This window comes from Littorina saxatilis, linkage group LG1 (assembly GCF_037325665.1).
Source record: "Littorina saxatilis isolate snail1 linkage group LG1, US_GU_Lsax_2.0, whole genome shotgun sequence".
Classification (NCBI taxonomy): domain Eukaryota; kingdom Metazoa; phylum Mollusca; class Gastropoda; order Littorinimorpha; family Littorinidae; genus Littorina; species Littorina saxatilis.
This window is the reverse complement of record NC_090245.1, coordinates 72,683,046-72,692,134: the sequence shown is the minus strand read 5'-3', so window position 1 is coordinate 72,692,134 and position 9,089 is coordinate 72,683,046. Positions and strand designations below refer to the sequence as shown.

General features: G+C 40.3%; 1 long non-coding RNA gene across 1 annotated transcript in view; it reads right to left on the bottom strand.

The window, feature by feature from the left end:
* LOC138958372 (uncharacterized) overlaps positions 1-5,080 on the bottom strand; it is a 28,821-nt gene extending 23,741 nt beyond the window's left edge. Inside the window, exon 1 of the long non-coding RNA XR_011453384.1 lies at positions 4,919-5,080. This is a non-coding gene — a long non-coding RNA (uncharacterized lncRNA). The remainder of the gene's footprint in view (positions 1-4,918) is intronic.
* Between the last annotated feature and the right edge of the window lie 4,009 nt (positions 5,081-9,089).

Here is a 9,089-nt window from a genome sequence, read left to right as displayed (position 1 = left end):
GATCAAGATATTCTATATATTGTGATGAAGTCAAGTTGAATCTTTAACGATTGTCGTGCATAAGGCCAACAAAAATAGGTGTGGTTACGGTAACATAGCCAAAAAAAATAGGGTAGAAAGGTAGGCAATCACTTTCTTTTTTTTTTTACTTTTTTTTCTAATGTGTACAAATTAAACCTACTTGACAGGGAAATAAGTGCGCCACTCGAGCGCTTTTGCTTTCATTGCGTTTTCTGCACTGTTTTTTTTTTTTTGACAAATGTAAAAAAAAGTTATAGGGCCGGCCCCTAAAAATAGGGTAGGTAGGGTTACCGTAACCACACCTATTTTTTTTTTAGGCCTAACAAGTAAACAAACAAAAAAATCACAATTTTAAATGAGTTTTTGAATAAAGTTTTCTACAACGGCTTTCAATTCAGGATTGATAAAACGAAAAGAGACAAAAACGATCAGAAATGTGCAGAGGTTGTAACATCGAAAGAGACATCTACTTGGATAACTAACCAAGGTAAGCTAACATTTTGATGATAAAATATTCCAGGTGAACAGAAATAAAACCAAAACAATTTCACTGAATACTTCCGATCATTTTCCTTCATGTTTCAGAATAGCTTGAAATGTAACGACGTTCTCTCTGTCTGTCTCTGTCTCTATCTCTGGCTCTGGCTCTCTCTGTCTCTCTCTGTCTCTCTCTCTCTGTCTCTGTCTCTCTCTCCGCCCTGATATGGCCCTTCGTGGTCGGCTGGGCGTTAAGCAAACAAACAAACAAACAAACTCTCTCTCTCTCTAACACAATATAGTGTGGGCAGGTAACAGAGAAGATTTCTGATGAGAGGGGGTGAAATACCACTCATGGAAAATCGTGAGATAATTGGGGCGATATGGGAGGGGCCGAGTCGGGACGTCACCTGGCATAGCAGCAGATCACTGTTGCTTTCCATTTTTTATTTGCCAAATTATCAATTCCTCACTCCAGACCAATCATAGCAGAAAATAAACTAAGCTCGGAAAGAATGAAACTGGACATGTTCCTAAAAGTCACAGCCGCCACTTTGATGCCTTCTTAGGCATTGTGTGATACCCACTCGAGTTGACAGAACCGGTATACTAAGAGCCTGGGCCGGGCTGCTGCCATGGAGCCATGCTATTAGCATGTTTGTCTTGCAAATTGGTTATCAAGCCTCCCACCGCCCCGTGTGATTAGTGATCGAATCAGCTTCACCAGCATCAAGTGCAACACTTTTAGAAGTCATGTGAGCTGATGACCTTATGTTGGATTTACCGGTGCGACAGGCCACAAGAAAAACGAAAAGAAAAACACACAAACAAACAAACAACCTACCGAGCTAGCAAGCAAGCAAGCAAGCACGCAAGCAAGCCGTCAATAAAGCAACAACGAACGGGCAAACAATTAAACAAACAAACAAACAAACAAACACAATCTTTTTTCTATCCACCTCTCCTTCTGCTTTCCTGCCTTTCTCTCTGTCTCTCTGTGTGTCTGTCTGTGTGTCTGTTTGTACGCCCACCTCCCTCCCCCCCTCCCCCTCTCTTCTTCTGACACCCCTCTCACAGTAGCAGTTCTGCCCCCGCACAAACCACGAGAAGACCAAGTTGTGGTCAGCTTGAGAACCATTCCGCTTTGCACACAGACATATTGACCGTGCCGGACATCGGTCAGTCTACCTCCCTTACACAAATCCACTCTCATCTCGTCGGCCGTGATGACGATTATGGGAGTGACCGTTCATTTCTAGAGGCATCCGGTGTGTGATAAGATAATGATAAGATGGAGATCAGACTTTGTACACTGGAGATCAGGGAAACTCTGACACCCATGGGGTTTGAGTCAATTAGATCAACCCGATGGAGGTCAGAATGTGTACACTACTAGGTTTACGTGTGCAGTCGATACAACAATGATGAGATTCAGATCAAAACATGCTCGTACACTTTAAAGGTTTACTTGAACAGTCGATACGATGAGGATGAGCTGGGATCGGTACAGTCATAGGCAAACTTGGACAGTCGACAAAATAATGACGAGATAGATATCAGAATCCGTGCACTGCAGACATGAGCATCAATATAATTCGGGAGGCTTTTCACATTTACACGTTTTTAATTTTACTTTTTTTTAATCTATTGTTTTTACATTTAGTCAAGTGTTGACTGAATATATTGCGGTAGACTAGGAATCGAGACGAGGGTGATGATGACGTGTGTGTGTGTGTGTGTGTGTGTGTGTGTGTGTGTGTGTGTGTGTGTGTGGATGTGTGTGTGTGTGTGTGTGTGTGTGTGTGTGTGTGTGTGTGTGTGTGTGTTTTGTACAATCGTGGTAACACAGTTCATCATTGTGATAAAAAGGAGATAAATGCAATCACAAGTTCTGTTCGCTATTTGATACGTTTTTCAATAATAAAACGATGATATAGAGATCAGAATCTATGCACGGGAGATCATTAAATATCTCTATACTCATGGGTACACACTCGAAGTGGTAACAATGATATATCGATACCACGACAGTAAATACTATAAGGGGCTTATTGTCCGTCAGGTCTTAATTGCCTATATTGGACATGAATTGGTTTATACGATTCGAGTTTTTACGCCCTCACGTCTTTTGATGTATGCGTGTTTAGGTGGTATCAGCCATCTGCACTTATGGTAGAATGACCAAGATCTTTAACGTGCCATTGTGGTGACACGGGGGTGGGAGATGGATACCGTCTCTGGGTCTGCACATAAAGTTGACCCGTGTCCGTCCCGGCCCGGATTCGAACCAGCGACCTCTCGATCACAAGTCCAGTGCTCTACCACCTGAGCTACCCGGGCCCCCCGACATCATCATTCAGTACACTAATGAATTCACTATGAAAGAGATAATCTCGGTGTGTACATCGAAACCTGTGTACTCTCAAAGGTACACCGTCAATAAGGTAATTATGCGATTTGTATAAATCAAACGTTTGAAATAAATATCCCAACTTCTTTGCTCGCACAGCAACTGCAGTAATCTGATTTTACGCAACCTTTCAATCGTGACCGAGTAACTGCGTACCTCCTTCAACGTCTACTCTTCTTATAAACAAAATGCACGTGAGAAAAAAGATACTGGCAGAAAAATCCCAGGCGCGACCGAAATTCTGGCTCGCTACAGATACCCATCTGCTTCATGCGGCAATATTTGTCAATTCGGAGGTGAAAAATGCCGTTGTTAGTTCAGTTAGCTGCATTCCTCATCAAAAATGCATCAGAGCATGTTGTTATGTCTTTTCTGCGTAAAAAAGAAAAAAAAAAAAAAAAAAAAAAAAAAAATGGATACACTTTTCAAGAATGCTTCTTTTTTTTATTTTCATTCCCTTGCCCTGTTACGGGCACTGTGTGTGTATGTATGTGTGTGTGTGTGTGTGTGTGTGTGTGTGTATTTGTTTGCATGCGTGTGCGTGTATTAGTGTGTGTGTTAGTGTGTGTGTGTGTGTGTGCATGCGTGTGTGTGTGTTAGTGTGTGTGTGTGTGTGAGTGTCGTGTGAGTGTGTGTGTGTATGTGTGTGTGTGTGTGTGTGTGTGTGTGTGTGTCAATAAGTGGGTTCGTACGTGTGTGAACGTGATCGCGCACAAAGGAAGCAATGTATCTTTACAATCTATTGCAATGAGTAAACTCTACAGACAAGGAAGCCAGATACTCATCATTTCCTCATTTTCACGTCGTTTACCAGAACACCTGTTGCGGTCTCTGTAAATCGAGAGGCTTTGAAAACCCACCTTTACACCTTTGTTATCTTTTTTTAACGCTGATTTTTGTGTGAGAAAACGTAGCTATTTGAAATACGGCTCACGAAAGCACGCACGCACGCACGCACGCACGCACGCACGCACGCACGCACGCATGCAAGCGCGCACATAGACACACACATGCACGCACGTCCGCACACCGTCGTACACACACACACATGCAGGTTCGCAAGCACGCACACAGACACACAGACGCACGCACGCATGCACTCTTTATTTATTCGCACTGACGAGCCCACATGCAATGAATGACTAGAACAGTCTTGAAAAAAAAGAGAAGAAAAACTTCATGATTTCTATATCTACTGTGGAACAATGCATTTCGTTTTGGTGCACAATGAACTTGGGAAAAACGTTTGAGCTGATCCTCAACCCGGTTCCACGTGACTGAGCGCGCACCCGATATCCTGTATCCATAGCAATATTTTAAATTTAAAGCACGCTCCTTCTCGTGTAAGCAGTTCGGCTCACCGTCTCAGGTCTGACCAGGCTGTTACATGAGATAAGACCATCTCTCCTCTTGGTCACGTACCAACATTCAACGGTTGGCATTTAAAAAAAAAATTTCTTCATAAAAGCCAAACAATTCCTTTAAAGAAATCAATTCATAAAAAAACCATTCGTCATGGCAATCTATCACGGTGTTGATTTTTGGTATGTGACCAAGTGGAGGGATGGTCTTATCCCATGTAAACGTCTGGCCAAATCTGAGGTAGTTCCAAAGAAAACAAAGCTGTTTTCAGCACATGCAGCCACTATGATCAAAGTAGGTCTGATGGCACTAGAACGCAGTAATGCATTCAGAAACACTTCATCATAACAAGCGGCGGATAAAGACAAACAAACTTGGTTTTGGCACAGTCTGTTCACGGGAGGATAAAGTTACCCAACCAAAAACATCTCTGCACATGCACTTAATAGTTAAAACTTTTTCTTTCTTTATTTGGTGTTTAACGTCGTTTTCAACCACGAAGGGTTATATCGCGACGGGGAAAGGGGGAAGATGGGATAGAGCCACTTGTCAATTGTTTCTTGTTCACAAAAGCACTAATCAAAATTTTGCTCCAGGGGCTTGCAACGTAGTACAATATATTACCTTACTAGGAGAATGCAAGTTTACAGTACAAAGGACTTAACATTTCTTACATACTGCTTGACTAAAATCTTTACAAAAATTGACAATATTCTATACAAGAAACACTTAACAAGAGTAAAAGGAGAAACAGAATCCGTTAGTCGCCTCTTACGACATGCTGGGGAGCATCGGGTAAATTCTTCCCCCTAACCCATAGTTAAAACCACTCGTGTTGGCGACAGAACACAGTTTATATTCATCCAAACATATTGTACCGAAATCAGCGACGGACAAGAAAAAGGACTCGCTTTGCTTGACACAGTATGATCGCTACCGAAAACATTTATCCCGTCTGGCGAATGATTTCCACGTACGGTAGCGGCGTCGAAAGGAATCCATCGTGTCCTATCCAGGATTTCGGCGCTATCATATTCATGGTCATTTCTCCCTCAGACCAGTTCCTGACGCCAGACTTGAAATGAGGAATCACCGCTATTTCCTCTCCCTGCCCCCACAGGTAAATAGATACCGGGCTGACCGAGTCTACTTTTACAACGATGATACATAGACCTTCAGACATGATCTTTGCTTGACAATTCGTGTGTGCTGTTATTGCTATATTGCTTGATCGCAAATGTCTGCGTTTGTACAATTTTTCGTCTCGAAGTCTATATATAGTTATTCGTAGATTGAAAAAAAAGTGATAGCCTGGACAAGTCGTATGGTGGAAGATGTTGCTACTCTAAGAAACATGATTACATACTGTAATTGAGCGTCTGAGTGTCTGGTTTGTGTCTGCTTAAAACATCATACATGACATTGCTCCGCCGAGCAGCAAAATTACATGAGTTGCGACAGCAGAGTTAGATAACCAAGTCTCCAGGTTTGTTGTAAAAGACGTCTGAATGATCTGAGGCTGCTTTGACATATGAGTAGTTTACTTCAACACACTGCATTTGTTTAAAGGCAGAGTAAGCCTCCCGTAAACCATCACAGATACGGTCAGGCTTTTACACACAGTACAAACACCCTTTCATTTAAACACTCACCAATTGAGAACATCCTAGGTGCCCTCCGTAAAGAGCGAACAATTTTCAAAGAATTTATTTTTGCGTGGTTTATCTTACCCCTGAGCCATCGTGAACCCGTGTGATCCAGTTTTCCTTTTTCACAATGCAGTCGTCAGTTAGTCATGAATGCGACTCGATGTGAGCTTATTTACAATAGCACGTTTTTTATGCACGAAACAACGGCTGTGGTTCACAAAAACTCTAGCGATGGCTTTTGACTGTTGAGAGGAACGGCGATTTGCACTGATAAACCTTCGTCTGCTACGACCCTTGCGTGACCCTGCTTCCGGGCTTTTCTTTTTTTTAAACTTTCACAACTTCGAATTGTTCTGATCTTGTCTTGATGAAAAACGAATTCTTTTATGATTAAAGAATGTTTGTGTAACAAGCTGTCAATTTAGTATTTAGATTTTAAAAGTTAGGTCTAGAGCAAAAACGAGGCGCCGTTGTTGTTAACGAACAAGTCTACGAAAATAAATTCTTTGAAAATGTCTCACGCTCGACAAAAAGCAGCCAGGATGTTCCCGTTCGGTGAGCGTTCAAATGGAAGTATGCCTGTACTGTATTTAGACGCTCGGGGAACTCTGTGATGGTTTACGGGAGGCTTACTGTGCCTTTAATCTGAAGAGAGGAGAGGGAAACAGATATGAAGAGAGGGCTAAAAACAAAGACCAGCCCTTTTTTTTAATAGAAAACAAAAAAGAATAAATTATTTAATTTTAAAGAGAGCGAGAGAGAGAGAGAGAGAGAGAGAGAGAGAGAGAGAGAGAGAGAGAGAGAGAGAGAGAGAAAGAGAGAGAGAGAGAGAGAGAGAGAGAGAGAGAGAAAGAGAGAGAGAGAGAGATTCGGAGATTCGGAGATTCGGAGATTCGGATGGTTTATTCACATAGGCCATTGCCCCTAGTGAAGGGGTGTGAGCAAAAGCAAAAATATTGAATCATTTTTACATTCAGTAGACTCAAAACAGTGCATATTTTTCTCAAAAGTGGATAACAGATACATCAATGCAAACATCTGCATACGAAATTACGATAACTGTGTTTCTCGTATCTTAAATGCTTTATACAAAATGTGTAGTGTAGTGTGTAGGTGGAACTCTCACACACGCATACAACACGTACTAACACAGCTAGTGTGTTTCAGAAAACTGTAAGGGTTCTTTTCTTTGGAGGTATGGTACATTGCTTACATGGATAATCGTGCAGCCATCTTGTCTGTCTTAATACCGGGTCTGCCTTAATACCGGAATCTAGTAGAACTACATTATCACTGGCTTACAACTATCAGGTACAGAAACCAGTTTCAGATTGAGGACACTACATCATTTTACAAACAAAAATCACGTACAGTTTTTTTCATGTGTTGAAGCTAAAAGAAGGCTGAGTCGAAAAGCACTTGGTTGCCTGTAATATTTCAGTGGGATGAATTTTTCTCTCAATTTATGGTAGTATGGACAGACAAGAACAAAAATTAATGGACTTCATTTTCCAGTTCATCTTTACAAAAGGGACACATGTAATTATTAACATCATACATTTTTTTGTAACGATGAGTGTGAACGGCAATTTCAGAGATCCCTAACCTAAACCTTATCATCATGAATCTTAAATGTCTGTCAATATTGAACAAAAGGTAAGGTTTGATCTCAGGAACAGTACAAAATGTTCTATACACAGAAAATCTTTCACTATTTTGAATATGAAACTCCCAGTCTTGCCATCTGCATGCAATTAATCTATCTTTCAAAACATACAAAAACTTGCTTTCGTCAACAACACCTTGATTCAACCACACAAAACCATATCCTAGCTGATACAATTTACAACGCACATTTGACGCCCAATTCAATTTACCATTCTCATCCATCCTGTACAGCATTTTATATGATTTATGAGGCAATCTATGCTCAGACATTCTCAACAACTTCAGCCAATATTTAATACATTTCAATATTGAATTTACGTACAAAGGGTATCTGTTAGTTTCTCCATATACCAAATCGTTTGGTGTACGCATTTCTAAACCCAGAAACTTTTTCAATGCAAATAAATGCACCTTTTCACATTCTATGGCTGCTTTATCTAAGCCCCATAACTCTGCACCATATTGTGCAATAGGTTGCACTTGTGAATCAAATAACTTTACATAAACATCCAAACTAGTGTTATTAATCATGTATAACTTATGTGAAATCGACAACAAAGCTTGCTTAGCTCTACTTGCAAGGTCTAAGCAGGCAGCCGTAAAACTAAGCCTGGTCGAAAAAAGTATTCCCAAATACTTATATGCATTCACTACAGGTAGAACATTCCCTTCATAAATCCATCTTTCTCTGGCAGCCAAATAGCCCCCCTTCCTAAAAACCACAATATTACTTTTACTCATATTTACTTTCAACTGGAGAGAACGAGCTGCCTTGTCCAGATTATTTAATTGATTTTGTAAACCAACCACAGTTTCTGACAGCAATATCAAATCGTCAGCAAAGAAAAGTAGAAACAACTCAAAATGATCTATCGTAAAAATGGCACCATGTTTTCCATTTTCAATAAACTGAATTGCTAATTCATTAATATACAATGAAAATAAAACAGGACTACACACATCTCCCTGCTACACCCCAAATGTGCATTTTATACATTCAGTCAACTTAAATCCACATCTCACTCTCACCTTTACTGACTCATACATACTCTTTATACATTTGAGAAGTTTTCCCGTCACTCCATTTTTTTTTAACAAAATAGGCCAAAGCAGGTTTCTATTTATAGAATCAAAAGCCTTTTCAAAGTCTATGAAAGCGACATACAGTTTACGGTTAAGGGCAAATTGTTTCTGTACGAAAGCTAACAAAGTAAACATGTGATCAGTGGTAGTATAACACCTCTTAAATCCAGCCTGGTATTCACCAGTAATATTATGCAACTCCACCCATTCCTGTAATCTGTCATTAATTATAGAACCAAAAACTTTACTACTGACATTACAAATAGAAATACCGCGATAATTATTTGGATCATTAGCATCACCTTTTTTAAAAAGAGGTATCATAATAGACTCAGTCCAGCTTTCAGGGAACACACCTTTTGAAAACAAAGAATTAAAAAACTGTACAAAAAATCAATTATTACACAATCAGAATGTTT